Source organism: Loxodonta africana, chromosome X (genome assembly GCF_030014295.1).
Source record: "Loxodonta africana isolate mLoxAfr1 chromosome X, mLoxAfr1.hap2, whole genome shotgun sequence".
Taxonomy (NCBI): domain Eukaryota; kingdom Metazoa; phylum Chordata; class Mammalia; order Proboscidea; family Elephantidae; genus Loxodonta; species Loxodonta africana.
In genome coordinates, this window is record NC_087369.1 from 126,684,149 (window position 1) to 126,705,649 (window position 21,501).

Below are 21,501 nucleotides of genomic sequence, written 5' to 3' on the forward strand. Positions count from 1 at the left end.
TTTACAAGGGGGCATAGGGAAACTTTGGGTCATGATAGATATGTTCATTGATATGTTCATATGTTCAATTGTGGTGATGGTTTCACAGGTGTACACATATGTCAAAACATTAAATTGCACACTTTAAATATGTGCATATTATTTTATGTCAATTATGCCTCAAAAATATGTTTAAAGAAAAGAAGGTTATGAAGCACTAAGTAACATGATGTCTTCATTATCTAGTGCTGCTGTAACAGAAATAACACAAATGAATGGCTTTTACAAAGAGAAATTTATTCTCATAGTTTAGGAGGCTAGATGTCACTATTCAGGGTGCCAGCTCCTGGGAAAGGCTTTCTCTTTCTGTCAGCTCTGAGGGAAGGTCCTTGTCATCAATCTTCCCTGGTCTAGGAGCTTCTCAGCTCAGGGACCCGGGGTCCAAAGGACACACTCCCCTCCTAGCACTTCTTTCTTGGTGGTATGAGGTCTCTCTCCTCTCTGCTCGATTCTCTCTTTTATCTCTCAAAAAAGATTAACCCAAGATACAGCCTAATCCTGTAGATTGAGTCCTGCCTCCTTAACATAACTGCCTCTAATCCTGCCTCATTAACCTCATTGAAGTTAGGATTTAAAACACTTAGGATAATCACATCGGATCACAAAATGGTGGACAACCACACAATATTGGGGATCAGGGACTAGCCAAGTTGACATACATTTTTGGGGAACACAATTAAATCCATAACATGTGGTATAACCATAAAATACTACAGTATGAAATCGCTAAAAAGAGTGAGGCTGATACATATGTAGTGAAATGGGAAAATGTCATCTTTTGTTAAAAAATGCAGAATGGTATGTATATTATGGTCCCATTTTTGAAGCAGAATACATGTGTTTGACCAATATGCAAAAAAATCTGGAAAATATATGCCAACTCCTAACAGAGTATATCTGGGTAGGTAGGTGGGAGTGGTTGAAATACAGGACAGTAGCAGTTTCTGTATTACACAATTCTCTACTGTTCATAGTTTCTTAAGAAAGTAACATTTATTATTTTTGCTACCAGAACAGTGAGATAGCATTTTAGAAACATAGGGAATATCTTGTTCAAAAAAATTTTTTAAGTGATGAAAGAACATTTTTGATGAGCAAGTGTTCAAATATATTGGGAATAAAACACACAGTTTCAAATAATATCCACAAGTATATGTGTGTGTAGGAGAAATTCTGGAGGATGAACATTACAAATATTAACAGTGAGCATCTCTGGTGTGTTGTACTGTCTTCTATATCTTTCTGTATTTTTTGCATTTTTTGTATTTTCCATGAGCATATGCAATTATTTTACAGAAAAAAATATTGACAATAAAAATATTATAATTCTATTATATCTGCTGCTCTCAGTTCCTTTCCTTGTCCTTCTGTATTACAGGGGATAGAAGCCTATAGACTACTTTTCCCAGAACCCCTTGCCGGCTGGATATCTATTAGGTTAGGTCAATGAGAGGCACTGGCAGGGGATTAGAAGGTGGGAGGAAGAGAGAACTCACTGTTCTTTTTCTTTGGTTTGTTTGTTTGTTTGTTTTTGGCAATGCTTCCTGCAACTGCAGCTGTAACAACTGCTAAAAGGTAGGCTCCTCAGCAGAAGTGTGCCTTCCTCAGTGTGGTCTCCTGGTTCCTGCTCAGGTGGAATGGTCCCGGCAATAGCGGCAAATTACAGATGTTCTGACAGTCTAGGCAGAGGTGTGCTCCTGGCTCTGGTTTTAACAGTGGCAGCGGGAATTCCTGCAGCCTTTTTTTTTTTTTTTGGTAGCATAGCACTTGTATGCTTTGATCCCCATAACTTCAGAGCATTTGTAGACTTTAGCTCTGATGACAAAAGTGTCAGGTGACTTTGACCATGTGGGCTTCAGTAACATCAGTGTTGTTCTTTCACACACAGGAGTGCAGACACTGACAAAATTAGCAATAATGAAAATATATTGGCCTTGAAATGTTATAATAGTACTCTTACGATTCTTTTTTTTTTTTTTCCCCTAGTCCATGTACGACGCCGCCTCTGACTCTTTTCTCTTCATTCTGGTATCTCCGCTGCACTCTCCTTGACCGAATTCCTACTTAGAAGTAAGAAATTCCTTTTCGAATCCTTCTCCTCTGCCTTGTCCTTAATCCAGTAACCTCAGACATTGTCCATTTGAGACAAATGTTCAAGTCCCCTTGGAGTTTTAGAAGGAAAAGAAGATGGCACCAAAGGTCAGAGTAATCCTAAAACAAAGAGCCTGATTAAAAACACTGCTTTAGTAGAGAATCAGGAATTAAACATTGACTAGTGTCCCAAGGATTTTTCCAGAGCACAGTGAATCCATGCTAGATTCCTAGTCTATATTTATGTGCGTCAAAGGACCATATATGTACTTCAGATGCTCTGTGGTTCATTTTGCACTTCTTTTCCCCCTTCTCCCATTCTTGCTATGTCTTCATTAGCCTCTTGCTACATTACTAGGTAAGTTGGTAGTTAACACTTTTTATCACTGGTGGTGCAGTGGTTAAGAGCTATGGCGAACTGCGGCTGCTAATCAAATGGTCAGCAGTTCAAACCTACCAACCGGCTTCTTGAAAACCCTGTGGGGCCGTTCTGCTCTGTCCTGTGAGTCAGAATCTACTTGATAACAATTTTTTTCAATTTTAATTCTGTAATACCATTTCATATATTGCACTGCTAGTCTGTCCTACTTACACTTTTTTCCCCAAAGTTTACTGACAAGTCTCACATATTTTTATTTCAGGTAAACACCTTTAGGAGGAAAATAATAATTGTTTTTATTATTTGTATCAACTCTAAAGGTAGGTATTAAAATTACTTACACTTTATAGATGAGGAAACTGAAATACACAGAGGCTAAGGAACTTAAGATCACACAATTAATAAGCGGCAGAGCTGGGAAATAAATTTATGTCTGTCAGACTGCTTGTCGTATTGAAGAGACAGTGAAACCTGTGAGAGCCAGAACTTGACGGGACTGTGTTGTTTTTCCAGATCTCACAAGTTTTCTACCTTTGTCAGGATACAGCTTATCACTTTTCTATTGCTTTCTGTTAGTGGAAAATATTTGAGTTTTCCTGCTCTGACAGGTTCTGCCTAACACAAATTACAGCTTTCACAGGTTTTACTGTATCAAATATACAATTCACATGCCATAATACCTCCTCGACAATTTATAAAGGCTAGACACTGGCCCTTGTGAACAGTCTCCTATATCCTCACTAGAAAATGATGATGACCTCTATTTAGAGTAAAACCAAAAAAACCAAACCCATTGTCGTCAACTCAATTCTGACTCATAGTGACCCTATAGGACAGAGTAGAACCACCCCATAGAGTTTCCAAGGAGCGCCTGGTGGATTTGAACTGCTGACCTTTTTGTTAGCAGCTGTAGCTCTTAACCACTATGCCACCAGGGTTTCCTTCTTGGTTTAGAGTCCCCAAAATTGACTACAGAGGGCCCTGCTTTATCCTTGTTAATCCCAAGTAGAGTTAATGTCACACTGAAGCTCGGTCTCTCTAACCTGTGGTCTCAGAGTGCAGGATGGAGATTTTTTTCTTTATTTTTTAAAACTGTGTGCATCAATAATTCTTGCCTTCCATGTGGGAGACAAGGGTTCGAGTCTCAGCCAATGCACCTTAAGGGCAGCAACCACTCAATCTGTTAGCAAAAGCTTGCATATTGCTATTATGCTGAATGGGTTTCAGTGGAGCTTCCAGACTAAGAGAGACTAGAAAAAAAAGCTTGGCAATCTACTTCCAAAAATCAGCCAGTGAAAACCCTGTGGATCACAGTGGTCTGATCCCGTTGTGTATGGGGTTGACTCAAAGGCAATTAACAACAACAATGACTAAACCCAAAAAAACTATAATGACGTAATTGTCAGGTCCTCACCGACCTTACTTACATTTTAAAAAAAATCTGAGCATCATATCCTAAGTAATGTAACTCGTAGTATTGTTAACCGTCGGCAGTGTACAGGTTTTAGTTCTGCCTCAGGAATACAAAATCCCCACATGTGGCAAACTCAAACTTGTATCCCTGTGGGCCACGTGTCAGAGCGTTTTCTATGGAAGCACTTTTTCTCTTTCCAGTATGTTCACACACATTTGGTCAGACAATTCTCAGACCCTTTTTAGCCCTAGCAGTGACTCACTGACTAGTTTGTCTTTCTCTGTATCTGGTGGACTCAAGTCCAGTAAGATCTCTTCTGGAATTGCACTTAAGATGGGCTGACATTCAGACAGTATGCATGCTTAAGATCATACTGTTTGCAGTCAGTAGTGTATATTGGTTAATGCCTCTGCATTAGGGGTTGCTACAAACTAAACATATCACCTGACAAAAATTTATTTTAGACAAATGAATTTTCAACATTTCCCTGGGTGGTGCAAACAGGTAAGCGCTCCACCACTAGCTGAAAGACTGGCGTCTCGAAGCCACCCAGTTGGGCCTCAAAAAACAAGCCTGGTGATCTGCTTCCGAAAGGTCACAGCCCTGAAAACCCATGGAATCGTTCTGCTCTGCACACATGAGGTCACCATGAGTTGAGGTTGACCCAACAGCCACCAATACTAGGAACAATTTTCAACACCTGTCAAATTTTATTAACTCACTAGCAAGAGAACTAGCAGGATGCCAAAAAAAGTATATATATATATATATATATATGTGTGTGTGTGTGTGTTTTTAAGTGTATGCCCAGTCTGAGAGAATATGGAATTGGAATGGTTGCATATTTAACTAAGAAAGTTTCCTTTCACAGAGTTTTAAACACATAATGTTCCTGCCAGTTGTGAGAAAGGAAACTTGTGACTGCATGGTCCATGCCACTATCAGTCAGAAAATATAAAACAGCATATTTAAGTAGCAAATGTTAAGAATATATCTGCCTGAGATTGCAATGACAAGTTTTCAGGCTCCAACAATAGTATCTAATGGGGCCTCTAGCAGGAAACCATGAAACAAAGTTAACAGAGATGAGAGGCAGAGCAGGAAGTAACAAGCTCTTGCCCCTGATTTTTTTTCAAGCTGCAAACAAAAATGCTGAATACACAGTTGACCTGTTTCTTAGTTTAGGGACAATGTTTTTTTCATTTCAATGTCCTTTCTTTTGGTCTCAAAAAAAGTAATAATCATTATTATTATAACAAATTATTTGATTCATCACTTTTTGTAATTTTTTAAATAGAGCAAAACTTAAACATAGGTTAACTTTATATGCTGTTATTTGTTGTTGTTAGTGGCTGTTGAGTTGGCCCTCAACTCAGGGCAACCCCATGCGCAACAGGATCAGACCGTTGTGATTCACAGGGTTTTAACTGACTAATTTTTGGGGAAGTAGATTGCCAGGCCTTTCTTCATAGTCTGTCTTAGTCTGGAAGCTGCACTGAAAACTATTCAGCATCACAGTAACATGCAGGCCTCCACTGACAGACGAGTGGTGGCTGTACTTGTGGTACACTGGCTGGGAAGTGAACCCAGGCAGGTCTCCTACTTGGCAGGCAAGAATTCTACCATTGAAACACCATTACCCTCATGCTGTTATTACAACCTTGACCATTAGTACTACAGCAAGGTACTAATATTTGTATTATTCTTTTTAAAAGTTTCCAACATCTAGGAAGAATTTCCCACCAAAATCCCAAAGTAAATCCATTTTTGTGGTAACAAATTAATTTTGTCTATGAACCTGGGCTTTTTGAATGTGTTATTTTTCTACATATCCTGATACATTTACACAGGTACATCAAGAGTGCTTCTAAACCTATATAAAGAAAAAAAGCCTCCTTATTGTATAGTTAACAACTCTATCATGGTAAGAAACTATCAAGAAGGGATACATTTTGTCTGAACATTATGAAAGGAATCCAAAGCACTATTTTTAAGTGGTCCTTCTTACTCCAGAAACATATTTTTTGTTTTTAATCATTTTTATGAGCTTATCTCCTCCAAAACTAGAGAATAAAGACCAATAAATTCACCTCCATCTGCTTGCAATACCTATTACCGTGAGGTTATTCCACATTTCCAGACGTCCCTCGGATTTTTCAAGGTTTCTGACCTTTCAGAAAAGAGACATTCTTTACCTCCTGTAATGCAGGGACTCTTTAGGCAACAGAGCAAGTACCAGGCAGTTTCCTGGGAGGTGTTTTTAGGCATTGTTATCAAACATGGTTCTTGTTTTTTAATGGCAGGCTCGTCAATTCGGACTAGGTGATTTTACCTTTAAATGTGACTTTTGTGGTACAGCCAAGTTACACATTTGTTTTGATTTCAGGTAAGCTGAAGTATGGTTTTGATTACTTTTATCAACTCTGGAAACCCTGGTAGCATAGTGGTTAAGAGCTACAGCTGTTAACCAAAAGGTGGGCAGTTCAAATCCACCAGGCACTCCTTGGAAAGTCCATGGGGCAGTTCTACTCTGTCCTATAGGGTCGCTGTGAGTTGGAATCGACTCAATGGCAACAGGTTAGGTTAGGTTATCAACTCTGGAAGTAAGTGTTAAGATAAGTCACATTTTATAGATGAGGAAACTGAGGCACGCATAGGTTAAGGAACTTAAGATCACACAACTAATACGTTGGCAGAGTTGGGAAATAAATTCATATCTGTCAGACTGCATGTCATATTGGGATCCTAATACCTCGCAACATATTTTCTCCTTTTCAAAATGATAAAGAACAGTGAGGAATCTGTGAAACATTTCATAACATGGAGGAACCTGGAAGGCATTATGCTGAGTGAAATTAGTCAGCTGCAAAAGGACAAATATTGTATAAGACCACTATTATAAGAACTTGAGAAATAGTTTAGTTTAAACTGAGAAGAAAACATTCTTTTGTGGTTATGAGTGGGTGAGGGAGGGAGCAAGGGGGGTATTCACTAATTAGATAGTAGATAAACACTTTAGGTGAAGGGAAAGGCAGCACACAAAACAGGGGAGGTCAGCACAATTGGACTAAACCAAAAGCAAAGCAGTTTCCTGAAAAAACTGAATGCTTTGAAGGCCAGCATAGCAGGGGCAGGGGTCTGGGGACCATGGTTTCAGGATACATCTAAGTCAATTGGCATAATAAAATCTGTTAAGAAAACATTCTGCATCCCACTTTGGAGAGTGGTGTGTGGGGCCTTAAACGCTACCAAGTGGCCATCTAAGATGCATCAATTGGTCTCAACCCACCTGGATCAAAGGAGAATGAAGAACACCAAGGACACAATGTAATTATGAGCCCAAGAGACAGAAAGGGCCACATGAACCAGGGACTACATCATCCTGAGACCAGAAGAACTAGATGGTGCCTGACTACAGCTGACGACTGCCCTGACAGGGAACACAACAGAGAACCCCTGAGGGAGCAAGAGAGCAGTGACATAAAACCCCAAATTCTCATACAAAGACCAGACTTAATGGTCTGATTGAGACTAGAAGGACCCTGGTGGTCATGGCCCCCAGACCTTCTGTTGGCCCAGGACAGGAACCATTCCCGAAGCCAACTCTTCAGACATGGATTGGACTGGACAATGGGTTGGAGAGGGATGCTGGTGAGGAGTGAGCTTCTTGGATCAGGTGGATACTTGAGACTATGTTGGCATGTCCTGCCTGGAGGGGAGATGAGAGGGTGGAGGGGGTTATAAGCTGGCGAAATGGACACGAAAAGAGAGAGTGGAGGGAGAGAGCAGGCTGTCTTATTAGGGAGAGAGTAATTGGGAGTGTGTAGCAAGGTGTATATGGGTTTTTGTGTGAGAGACTGACTTGATTTGTAAACTTTCACTTAAAGCACAATAAAACTTATTAAAAAAATAAACATTGCAGAAAGAAGCATCATAATAAACAAATATTTTAACTCTTCCTGAAGATGAGAAATCTATGAGTATGATAAGACACAGCAAAAAAAGATAAAATTTAACAATTGAAAATGTGCATACAGCTGGGTCATATGAAATTGTTTGCTATCTGGATAGAATATATAAAAAATAAATAGTAAGTCTACCTGATCCCATCGTGAAACAAAATTGTATATTCTAAGACCATTTAAAGTTTTAGTTTTTCAATCTTCTCCCTTCTGTTCTTACTAAGCTGCTCTTATTTAAATCAATATACCATTAAATGTATATATTTAAACTTACAGACCCAGATAAACACATAAAAATACATATTATAGAAAGGTTTAAATTTGAGCTTTAAAATATAATTAACCTTCTCAAAATATTATAAGACGATACACATGCCATATTGATTTTACCATTTTAATTTGAGCCTTATGAAGAGCAAGTGTGCTTATATGTAAGTGAAAAAATAATTTATAAGAATCAGTACAAAGCTGGCTCCTATGAGGTGGAGATTAAAGATGTCCCAAATGCCCAACTTTTCCAAATTGCTGTATCACTCCATCATTTCTAACATCAACTATTCCTCCTCCCCTCAGTACACTCCCTCCCATCTTTGGGTTCTGTAATTCACTGCGATGTCTCACAGAACTCTCAAACCATCAATGAAGTGGCTTACACAGTTGTGGAGGCTGGCAAGTCCTAAATCCATAGGTCAAGCATCAGGCTGTGGCTTCTCCTAACTCACATGGTTGCAGAGGCAGATGAACTCAAATTGGCAGGTCAAACAGCATGCTGCTGGCTCACAGGGCTATGGAAGCTGGCGAATTAGGTCAGACAATAGGCTGCTGGCTCAAGTTCCATGAACCAGAGGTCAGATGATGATGAGCCAGACACAGGATCTGAGATCAAGAGAGAGAAATTGCTAGAATATTTGCATATATCGGATGCAGGCCATACCCTGAAGGAAAACCTCCTTACTTGGGTAAGGCAGTGCAAGGGTGTGACTTGAATAAGGTGATCAGGGTGGTAACTAGGTAAGGGTGGTGATTTGAGTCACATCCTCTAGTAAGATGGTGACTCAAGATACATCCCACCCTAATCCTGCCTCGTTAACATAACAGACAACCCAATTGGGACCATAACCACAGGCTAGAATTTACAACACGTCACAAAATGGAGGATAATTACATCAGGTCACAAAATGGAGGACAATTACATCAGACCACAAAACGGAGGATGACTGCATCATTACATAATTGCCAAACTACATTATTACATAACTGCCAAACCACTGTAAATCATGGCCCAGACAAGCTGACACATAACCTTAACCATCATACGTTCCATACACCTTATTTGCATTGGAAGCAAGCTGTCCAATCCCCTTGGTGGGCCACAAGCACCTTATTTGTATAGTCTCACTCAATCATTGTGAGTTACAAAGACTATGGTTAGAAGGGCCATATTAAATAATTCACTGCACCAAAGTAAGTGAGAATCTAAGTAAAAATTATTGCATTGAAACGTGGTAAGTTTGATGTTTTGTGTTTATAAATTTCGATTTTCTTAGAAATTTTCTAGGTATCCAAAAATCATTCACTAATTATTTTCAATGTCTCAAAGTCAGAGAACTTAGAAATTAAATTGGGCTGACATTAGAGAACAACACAATCATTGTTGATATTAAAATTTTGGTGGCATTATGCATCGAAAACTCTTATATAGTCCAAATGGAATAACCGTAAGCCCACATATTTTGTAGCATTGTCTGAAGTTTGCAAGAAAGAATCCTTTTGTAAAAACATGACTTATTATATAACTCAGTATCTCACTATTTTAAACATTTAGTGGGAGTAATGTTAGCTTCTCTGACTAGTGGAATCAGTATACAGGAAACCTAAGAAGTTCAGATTAATTAGTCTTTTTATGAGAATATAGTTTCAAGTCATGCAAATCAGGAAGAGGACAAGTGGGAATGCTATGTGGGCTGTGAGTTCTATAAAGCAGAGCTCTCCAAATATTTTTATTATCACCTCCGTAAAAATTTTTGAATATGTACCCCCCAATAATTGCCTATTTTTGTAACGTATATAATATAGTATAAAACCAAAAAACCTGTTGCCATCGAGTTGATTCTGACTCATGGCAGCCCTAGTAGAGATAGCAGAACTGCCCCGTAGGGTTTCCAAGGAGTGGCTGGTGGATTCCAACTGCTGGCCTTTTGGGTTAGCAGCTAAGCTCTTAACCACCGGGCCACCAGAGCTCCAATATGGTGCTAGTAATTTATTATGTGCATTCTAAAACATATTCATAAATAAGAGCTTATTAAAGAAATCACAATGAATAAACTGAATTTTTAATATTTACTTCTCAGGTCCCACTGGATAGTCTTACATATGCTCGGGGTACTCCTAGCTCTCTGTGGAGACCCTTTCTCTAGCGTCAATTTAGACATGTGGCTCCCTTATTTAAAGCACCAAATGGTTCTGTTAACCCCTATAGGGTTCAGCTTTAGGGGATAATGCCAAAATGTTTTTTGAAATATTTATTCCAATTTATACTCTGATCAGCAGTGTAATGAGCCTCCAACAGCTCCTCGCCTCACCAATACTTGGCATTTTTGATATTTTAAAGCATTAAAAAAAATTTTGTTTCTGTTGAGAATATATACAGTAAAACATACACCAATTCAACCATTTCTACATGTCCGATGCAGTGACATTGATTTTATTTTTTGAGTTGTGCAACCATTCTCACTCTCCTTTTCCGAGTTGTTCCTCCCCCATTAACATAAACTCACTGCCCCCTAAGGTTCCTATCTAATCTTTCTTTCAAGTTGCTGTCGTCAATTTGATCCCACAAAGATAATTCTTAAAAGAGCACAACGCTCTAGTTATTAAAAGAGCTCAAGGCCAACAACACTTTTTTTTTCTTAGTTAAGCAAAACTGTTGTTTGGTTTTAAGAAGACTTCAGGGAAGATTTTTGGTTTAAGGTTTAAACATTATCTCAGGGCAATAGTTTCCGGGGTTCATCCAGCCTTCGTGACATTTTGTAATACCAAAGAAAACACAAATAATATCAGCAAAAACAAAAAAGTAACCACTCCAAGCAGGATCTTTTTGTTCTAAACACCAACGTTTATCACAGTCCTACATGTTTAAAGGACAAAGTGTCTCCTGATATTGATACGGCTTCAGTGAACAGTGTTTCTTAGTAGTACGTCCTTGATGCACATTAGCAGAATCAGTTCCACAGTTTTACAGAGATTCTCACCAACAGGAACTATTTTTATTGAGTCGCAGTACTGAGAAGCCTTGGTTTTTGAAATTATATCAGAACCTTTGAAGGAATTTGGTATTAAAAATCATATCAGACACTGAGATCAAAATAAATAGACTTTAACTGAGAGAGATTAAAATATTTGTTACCAGAGCCTGTGGAAGAGCTGATCAGTATTCCCCCCAGCTTTGTTATCAAAACCCAAACCAAGCCAGTTGCTGTGGAGTCAATTCTGACTCATAGTGACCCTATAGGACAGAGTAAAACTGCCCCATAGAGTTTCCAAGGAGCGCCTGGTGGATTTGAACTGCTGACCTCTTGGTTAGCAGCCGTAGCCCTTAACCACTGTGCCACCATGTTTTATTACCAGGCGAATGTAAATTGCAGGATATTATTTATGTTGAGAGTGATATGGGACTAACAGAGCCCCAGACTTAAGCAAAACTACCCATCAGTTTACAGATCTGTCTCTAATCTAGAAAAAGCAGAAAGAGACCAGGAGCTGTACTACTTGAGCTTGAGCTTCCTCTACTTCCTCTAAAAAAAAAAAAAACTACAGGGCAGTAAATACCAGGAGCAGTGAAGAGCCTTGTGAATTGTCTGCTTGTATCCTTTGCTCGTTTCTGTTTATCATTTCTTTCATATTGACATAAAATAGCAAGTTTAGGCATATTTCGATTTATTCAATCATATACATTGAAAAGCATTTCCACGTTTGTAACTGCTATTTTACTTTGGTTTATTGTGATTTTACAATTTTTTTTTTAATTTCAATGCAATCATTTTTTTTCTTTTTTTCGAGGATTTATCTTCAGAAATTACTTATGGAAGGAAGTATCAAGAAGACCCGAAAAATAGGAGAGGCATGTTATGTTCCAGGTTTAGACTCAAAATTGTGAAGAATTAGTTCTCCCTAAGATAAAAGTGTTGATTCACTACAATCCCTATCAAGGTCCTTAGGATGCTTTTTTAATGGAGCTTGACCAGTGGGTTTTAAATTCACCAGAAATAAGGTTCCAGAGGAGGAAGGGGAAAATATATATATATAAGGAATATTTTTAACTGAATTTTTATTACATGATAAAGAGATTTGGTATCTTTTTGTTTGTTTTTTTCAAGAAATCACCCACCCTAGGGGTCTGGATGGAAATTGAAGAAACATGCGTTGTCATTACCCTTTAAAGTTCTTTAAATGGAACGTTTCTGCCCTTTAACTGCATTTCGGCTTAAACTGACTGGCGATTCTCCTGCCTCTAAAGGAGGAAAAGGACCTCCTGCTTTCCCCATCACAGGGCGGGGGCGGAGCATCCTCTAGAAGCTTGGAAGTGAGCTGAGCCTGGCCAGTCTTGTGGGAGGAGCTGCGCTGCAGGCTTCGCAGGCTTCGGTTGAACAGAAGAACCTTGGAGGTAATGGCTGTCTTAAATGCAGTTATTTTCCGGAATTTCTTGAGGTTTGGGAGTAAAGGTAAAAGAAGAAGGGACTACTACTTTGGAATAGTGGGAAAGGAGTGCTGTTTTGTGAGAGTTATTGTCACTGTGAGGGAATTAGTACCTGAATTTGTATTTGTCCAGATATTTTAAAAGTCCACAGTGGGGGGAATCGGTGATCAGATTACACCTGCGGAAAATGCCTCATTAGGTTGCAAAAGCTGACTTTTGCGTAGGGCATTTTATATTGCAACCAAAAAGCAGTAGTGGCTGAGATAAATGACAAAACAGAACGTGGAAAATTAATTTTATTTTGAAAAAATGTTTGTGATAATCCTAAATAGAAAATGTAGTTGTTAGTTTGGGGGCGGGGGCCGTTGGCATTTTACGTTACTTTGGTCGTGCTGATTCTGTTTCTAACAAATCTTACTGTTTTGGTGGAGTTTGTATAGTAATAATTTGAAGTAATAGATAACTGGAGATTCGAGTACCTCTCAGAATTAGGAGTTTTGGTTACTCGTCAGGGGATAGTCAGTGTCTTTTTTAAAAATCGCTTTTTTACAGATGCGCAAAAGATTATCTGTGTCTACGTCTCTACCTGTCAATGGAATGGTATATTCTTATTTGTACTGCAATATGAAAAATACCTGAAGGATAATAAACTAGGGGAAAATCAAGACATATATTAACATAACAAAACACTCCAAACAATAAGGGATGTCTTGGGAAAGGGTCACCTGAAAAAGGAGGAAATTTTGCACTTCTTTCTTCCACATTTCACTTAGCATGTAGTACGTATGTCAGCACAAAAATAACATGAGAATTTAAAAACATTGGGGAGAAATGTTTCTGCCCCCAAGTGTAATCATATATGAACATGGAGAGAAATTAAAATATATCAGTGAGTAAATGTAATTTCAGATAGTGTACTCAAGTATGAATTTGATTAGGGAAAAAAATCAAAAGAATTAAGACTCAAAAACAAGCAGTGAAGAACTTAGGGGTTAGATGGTGTGTGTTTTCGTCTTTAGATTTTATGTACCTTTTGCATTTTTTGGAAACACGTTGAAGCTGAAAAGAGAATAATCCATTTTGCTACCGACACTTAAGCAGATCCACACACATGGCACCTTCCCTTGTCTTTAAAGGTGGATTATTCTGTGGATCTGAGAAGGCTGGTTACTTGGTTGCTTGTGCTTTCTTTGCAATTCAAAGTCCAAGATCAGACTTTGGTTTAGGCAGAAGATATCTATTTGAATTTTTATGTACATTTGAAAAAAGAATTTTAAAAATGTTTGAAGGGAATTATGGAATACCATGTAGGACAGTACGTCCGTAATGTTGAATACTGTATAGCTGTTGTAAAAACAATGAATTAACTCTAAAGGTAATAAGAAAAGATTTCCAGTGTATATTCTAAAAATAAGCAAATTGCAGAATGGCCTGTATCATAAAAATCCCATCTTTTAGAGAAAAGGATGTGTGTGCATTAGTATAATGTATGCAAGAAAACTCTGGAAATATACATGCTAATTTATTAATTGGAAATATAAATGTAGTTGGACAAACAGGACGTTTTAAACTTGTATATAACATTTCTCCATTTTTTAAATGTTATTTTAAAAAAAGCAAGCTTGAATGATTTTCATGATGAGAAAAAAGAGATTTAAAAATTTTAGAAACATGGAAAAATCTTGTGACGTAGTTTACAAAGGATGATGTGAAAAATATTTATTGATATGGAAGGATATTCAAACATACTCTTGGGCGGTATAAAAAGGCTGGTTTTGAAAGCCATGCACTTCTATAAGTATGTATAGGAAACATCCAGAAATACATAGTGCAAACTATTTTCATAATTATAGTGAGGATTTGCCTTCTTTGGAAATTCAAAAGATGAAGGAAAATACATAATATGCATTAGAGAGCTATTATAACAAAAAAAACATTAGAATGAAACACTATGATCCCATTTTTGTATAACATGCATGACACAACTCTTAATCTGAGGATTGAAAGTTCTAGAAGCCTGAAAAGATTACTTTCTGGAAAGTTCCCACCGTTCCCCAATAAGGACCTGGGTGCCTGCAGTTCTGGTTCATGTCACAAGAGGGCGCTTGCCGAGTGTCCAAAATTTTCTTCAGGGAACTATTTTTTTATGAAGTGGGCAAACAAAGCAATGACACGAATTTTGCATTAGACAATGAGACAGCATGTAGGAGAGAAAGCGTGTAGAGTGTGGTTGCAATTCTGTTCAATAAATTCCATGTATGTGGTAGAGAAAGCCCAACGTGAAGACTATCTAAGGATTCAAACAGAAAACATGACAAAGTCTGATCCATAGTACACAAGGTGATTGTTAACTTCCCTTCTCTCCTGGCCAACTTCATACTTCTCTTGAGAGATATTTCAACATGAACTAAACAGCATGCCTGTGGTACAGAGAATGTCCTACATTATAAGATTAAGGAGGAAAATAATCATGACATCTCTATTGTGGATGAGATTTCATCTCATTCCTGTGTTTCAGAATGGCATGCCTGCCAGAGTTTTGGTAGAGAGATTTCTTTACACCTTTTCCAGGTAATTGATCTGATTTCCTGTCTTCTCTTTGGACAGTCTAGTGTAGTATCAGAGATTCAAGTACCTGGGCAGTCTGCACGTGATGCCTGTTGAGCCCCAGAAAGGCCGTGCCACTACAGGAGCGCACAGCGGGATAAGGGCTCTGCTGGATGAGCAGCTGGAGTGAGAATCCAGGCAGCCTGCTCACAGGCCAGACCCACCACCACACCCTGACACCGGGTAAGGCTGTTCCCATTTTACAAAACATTTCGTGTCAAAAACATGCTGAGAACTTGAGGAGTAACTTACTTTGCTTGCTGCTCTTCAGCCATAAGCACTTTGTATTAAGAGTCACATTTCCTATTGAAATCATATAAGGTTGAGAATTGGGGCATAATTTATCTTGCTCCCTGTTCTTTAGCCATAACGTTTTGTAATTAAAAGACAGAGCTTCTAGTTTTGGGAAAGAATCTAATGTTTTAAAACACTATGTATAGATCATACAAGAGGCATCTGGGTGTCAACAGTCTGTCTCTCAAATCCTTAACGACTATTCCAGGTTGTCATCACCACATACTAGTAGCATATTGTTGTTGTTGTATGCCCTTGAGTAGATTCCAACTCATAGAGACCCTGCATGACGAAGCACAACTGCCCCATAAGGTTTCCTAGGCTGTGATCTTTACAGGAGCAGATCACCAGGTCTTTTCTCCTGCAGAACAGCCGGTGGGTTCAAACCCTTGGCCTTTTGTTTAACAGTGCATTTAGCAGCCAAACAAGCATTGTACCACCAGATAGCTTAGTTAACAAAAATTTCTTAAGGCCCTTTTAAGGTCTTAATAACATTCCTTAGACTCCTGTATATCCTCTTAGGTAATAGTTTGTAGTGTTTTAACACATGGAATTATTTCCCAGCAACCATCACAAATCCCTGACTCCTAAGCTCATATTCTTAACTTGTGTCCATGAGACCTCCTGTGGTTGCCTTGGGTAGATGGGGCAGCACTGGCAGCTTAGAAAGCATAAAAGCAGCAATTCCTTACAATAAACCAGGGAGTCCAAAAGACCCAAATTATGCAGAAACACAAATAATGTCCCTGACGCCCCCAGAGCCCCTTCTTATGCAACAGAAATAATGAAGATAGAATATTGAATTTGGATTATAATGCTTCTCTGACTTTGTTCTCATCCACGCAAAATATTTTCCAAGTCTCGGAGCTCCTCTGTTCAATACTCACTGTTTTTTCCTCTGCTTTGCATCTCTCCATTCTCATTGTCCACTTTCTCACTACTCTGGCAAAGCAAACTTCTCTGATCCTTTTTCTTCTTTGCCTTTTTTTCCCCCCAAATCTGGTATCACCCACTGCGAACACTATCCAGGTACCTTGTGAAGTTTCAGGTAGATAAGAATAGGCTACAGCATTGCTAAGCAAAAGGTCAGCAGTTTGAATCCACCAGCCACCCTTTGAAACCATATGGGGCAGTTCTACCCTCTCCTCTAGGCAGCTAAAACCAGACCAGTGACCTATGGATTTTTCCATAATATTTGTATACACTGATTATTTCTTGCCTGTATTAATTTGCACTAACCAGACACGTATAAATTCAGTTTCTTTGTGGTTAACTTAAGGCTGCTTTTCCCATCCTTCCTATGTCTCATCTTTCTCTTACCACACACTTAGACTGGTAACTCTTTTTATTATTTAACATTTAAATATGTTTTCATATTTAATATTTGAGCAGCCTAGATTAATGTGGGGCTGCTAGGAGTCAAAACTGACCCAGTGGCACCTGACAGCAGCAAAAAGTTAATGTCAGAGATGACTGTGATCCATGTGTTTTCGTTAACTATGCTATGTAGTCTGTATAGATTACAAGGTAGCATAGTTGTCAAGGACTTGACCGTTTTTCCTCCACTCAGCTAATAAAGGCCTCAAACTCACATCTGTCTGTCTGGCTGCCTGCCTATAGGAAATTTTTTAAAATGTAAGCCTGTCATAATGCTTCTGTGACAAACTTTCAAAGGTTAGACATCGGGTCCTGCCAAGAGAAATCCATATTGCCTCATCGAAGAACCTTTGATGTCTGTTATTCAGGTTGGTTATGGGAATAATTCTGACCCAGCCTGACCCTTCTTCTATGGGTCTTTCAAAGAATGATGCTTCTTCTTTCTTTAGAGTCCCCAGCACAGAATGCCTTCTTTCTCACTGTTAATCACAGGAAGAGCTGTGTCATAGTGCTGCTCAGTTTCTCTAAACCACACAGAATGTGGCAAGAGATGGTTTACCTGTTCATTGTGATAATGGATTTGTGAGGTCCTGGTGGCAGAGTGGTTAAGTGCTACAGCTGCTAACCAAAGGGTTGGCAGTTCAAATCTGCCAGGCGCTCCTTGGAAACTCTATGGGGCAGTTCTACTTTGTCCTATAGGGTCGCTTTGAGTCGGAATCGACTCGACGGCAGTGGGTTTGTTTTTGGTTTGTTTTCTCCAACTTTACTTAACATTTTTATAAATTCTGTTTTTAAACTTAGTGTAAACATTATCTCCAGAGACTTACCCGCAGCATCATTATCCATTGGCAGTGTGTAGATTTTAGCACTTCCCGGGAAATAACACCTATAAGTTAAAACCAAAAAAATCTAAATTTAAATCTTAATTTCTTGGATATTTTGTGAACAGAAAGGCTCAATAAATGAGGATAGAAATACGATGTTCCCATACTGAGTTGACAATTGCAAACGAAAAAGCACAAAAACAAGGCATTGCCAATTGCTAATAAGGGTGTACTGAAGTAGGTACTTCTCTGCATAACAAATGATTTTCAGTCCCTGTCCAGGAATAGCTCTGAAAGAAGAGGCACTGCCAGGCCCCTGCAGCATAGAAGAGACTTCTATCATAACTGTTCAATGGCCGAGTGAATACTATTGTAAGTGCAAAACCATGGTGCAGAAGAAGTATTTTTTTAATCTGTATGGGGGGAATGTATGTGTTTGTTTAAGAGTGAATGGGTAAGTATGGTCATTACTAAAGATATTTGTAGATCACCAGCGTGTTCGCCAGCAGGAACACGAGATGAAGCAGCACCCATTCTGGGGTCACAGTTCACAGTTTCCTTAGAATCTGAAGGTAAATGCCGTCATCCTTGGTTCTACCAATGAGGCAGGCTTCTAAGCCCAGGAGGCAGTGAGTACTGGCAGAGAGAGAGCACTGTCCTCCTGTTTTGGAGTCAGATAGACTTTGATTTTGTCTTGCCCTCTTCCCAGCTTTGTGACCACGGGCATGAGAGAAAGAGGGCCTGTGTCTTCATTCCCTTGCCAACTGTTCAATGTATTATTTCCTGATTTCTTTATCAGTCAAATTAGGTGGGAAAATGGAATCTCATTGCTGTTTATATTTGCATTATTAGAGAAGGTGAATATCTTTTATGTGTTAGTTTTAGTTTTTATTTGAGATGTTTGGGTTTTGAGGGGCCTCGATAAATAACACCTTCCTTTCTCCACTGAACAAAATGATTTTAAAAAAATGGCATTGCAGATGGAAGCCAAAATATCAGCTTTATTACAAAGGTAAAGTAAGTTACAGGGTGTTGATTGTCGTGAGGGTCAAATGGGCTTGTAACAGAACCCTAGATTTAAGCAAAGTTACCCGATCAGCCTAGAAGCTTGCAACCCTGTAAGAAGGAGAGTGATACCTGTAGGTGAACTGCATGAACTTGCTTCATGGGGAAGTAAATATAAGGAGTAAGGAAGATTAATCCCTCAGAGCACTGTGAACTGCCTGTTTATGTACAGCTGCTAACCAAAGGGTACGCAGTTCGAATCCACCAGACGCTCCTTGGAAATTCTATGGGGCAGTTTTACTCTGTCCTGTAGGGTCACTATGAGTCCAAATCCACTCAATGGCACTGGGTTTGGGTTTTTTTGGGGGGTGATCCCCTTTATTTACCTTGTTGTGTATTTTTTATTAATTTGTAGAGCTACTTCAGGCTAGAGATATTTTTTGTATTGAAGACAATTTTGTCAGGTTCTTTTATTTTCAACTTTGGCATATTGTGTTTTTACCATAGTGTGTGTGTGCGTGTTTGCAATTTTGGTATTTTCAGATACATACCTCTTTTCTTGAAGGATTACAGTTGATGTTTTATATTTAGAAATGACTTCAGTTGAAAAAACTCCAAAACTTCCTGAAGGATGAATGAGAAGACCTGACTAAAAGGAGAGAAGAATTAAAATTGTAGTGGATTAATTCTCCAAAGAATGTCTTGCTCACTGCAGTCAGAAACAAGGACCTAGCGGTTCTTTTTAATGACCGACTGGGTCTTAAAATCATTTGTAAAAATGAGATGCCAGAAAAGGCAAGAAAAACAAGTAAGGGACATCTTTAACTGTGTTTTTTATTACATGATAAAGGTATTTATTTGCTGCCTCTTCTTTACAGGAAATAACCTACTCCTGGGGTTTGAATGGAAATTAAAGAGATACATGTTACCATTCCACTTCAGAGTTCTTCAAAAATGAACATTTCTTCTTATTAAGTGTATTTCAGTTTAACTTGATGATTCTCCTCCCTGTATTTGAAGGAAAGCCCCCCCCCTGCTTTTCCCTGCACAGGACAGGGGTGGGGCAACCCCTGAGAAGCTTCGAAGTGAGCTCAGCCTGGCCAGTCTAGGAGGAGGGGCTGCATTTCACAAGGCTGCAGCTGACAAGAAGCTTCAAGGTAATGGCTGTCTCAAAGCTAGTTTGGGGGATTTTTTCGGGCCCTGGCATTAAGGTGAACAAAAAAAGAATAGAATAGAAATTGTTGCCTTGGAGAGGAGGGAATGGAATATGGTTTGGGAAGATTTGCCATTACTGTGATGGAATTCTCTGAAATTTTTGTTTCTCCTGATATTTTTAAAGTCCACAGTCGAGGAATGGGCGATCAGATTACAGCTTCCAAATTAAGAGTTCAGTGAAGCATGGCTGTTCGGGATAATTTTTTACTTGGTATTTAATGTTTCTATCTTCATTACAGATTTTATTACATTTTGATTTAAACATTTGTTATTCTATGCAAAAAAATTAACTAGTAGAAAAATGTAAACATACAAAATGATTGACATCTGCAAACACAAATGTAAATGTACAAGAATATGGAAAGGGATTCAAATGTGCTGTTGAGTGAAAACACTTGGAAAATATATGTATTTTTTTCTTGTGGAGGGAAAATAGACTCCCATGGTAGTGGTCAAAATCTCTTGAATGTGTGTGTGTCTATAAATATGTATATGCACATATACATGCTGGGTTTCAGCACTTTTAGAATTGTTCTACTCCATGATCATGTTTATAATTAGAAGACCAAAATGAAGATGAAACAGCAACCCATTTTGTTTCAGACACACAAGCACACAGAGACACGCACACACACACCCCTCTTGTCTTTTGTCGATACTGGAATTTTTCACAGACCTGATGAAGCTTTGTCAACTACCACCCTGTATATGTCCTCCTTGCACGTCATTCTTTCAGGACACAAGTGTGGCCATGGACAGCAAGAACCATTTTTCTCTATCTTCCAAGTTCTAGAGTGAGACAGAGGGATGATTTAATTTACTTCTAAAAGCAGTTTTTAAAATACTGTATGGCGTGGTGCAGCCATACAATGGAATACTATGAACTGGTAAGTAGAAGGCACCCTGGTAGTGCAGTAGTTAAAGCACTCAACTGCTCACCGAACGGTTGGTGGTTCGAACCCGCCAGCCACTCCATGGGAGAAAGATACCGCAGTCTGCTTCCGTCAAGATTTGCAGCCTTGGAAACTCTACGGGGCAGTTCTGCTCTGTCCTATAGGGTCACCTCGAGTTGGAATCGGCAGTGGGTTTAGTTTGGTTTGGAGATTGGCAAATAGAAACACAAACCTGCAGTCATTTGAAAAGGTGTCTGAGAAGTAGAGAACCCTGGTGGCACAGTGGTTAAGAGCTCGGCTGCTAGCCAAAAGATCAGCAGTTCGAATCCACCAGCTGCTCCTTGAAAACCCTGTGGGGCAATTCTACTCTGTCTTGCAGAGTTGCTATGAATCAGAATCAACTTGATAGCAACAGGTTCCTGAGAAGCAGTATTAGGTGGAAAAGGCAAATTGCAGAATGACAAGCACTGTATGATGTCACTTAAATATAAAGTAATATGTGTTAGTACAATATGTAAAAGCAAATAAAAAATATCTAAGCCAATCTGTTAATAGGAATATTTGTGTGGTTGGCAAGACAGGACAGGATTTACTATCTCTATGTACAAATAATTATTAATACATATGTAGTCTTTTTTTTTTACCCATCAGAAAAAAAGATTGAGATTAAATCTTACAAATTTGGTGGGAGAATCACATTTGAAG

At 38.8% G+C, this 21,501-nt stretch overlaps 1 long non-coding RNA gene across 1 annotated transcript; it reads left to right on the plus strand.

Moving 5' to 3' along the window:
- Positions 1 to 12,517: 12,517 nt before the first annotated feature.
- LOC135228976 (uncharacterized) lies at positions 12,518 to 19,680 on the plus strand. The gene is made up of 3 exons (XR_010319830.1): positions 12,518 to 12,548; positions 15,189 to 15,371; positions 17,955 to 19,680. It is a non-coding gene; the product is annotated as an uncharacterized LOC135228976 (long non-coding RNA).
- Positions 19,681 to 21,501: the final 1,821 nt, after the last annotated feature.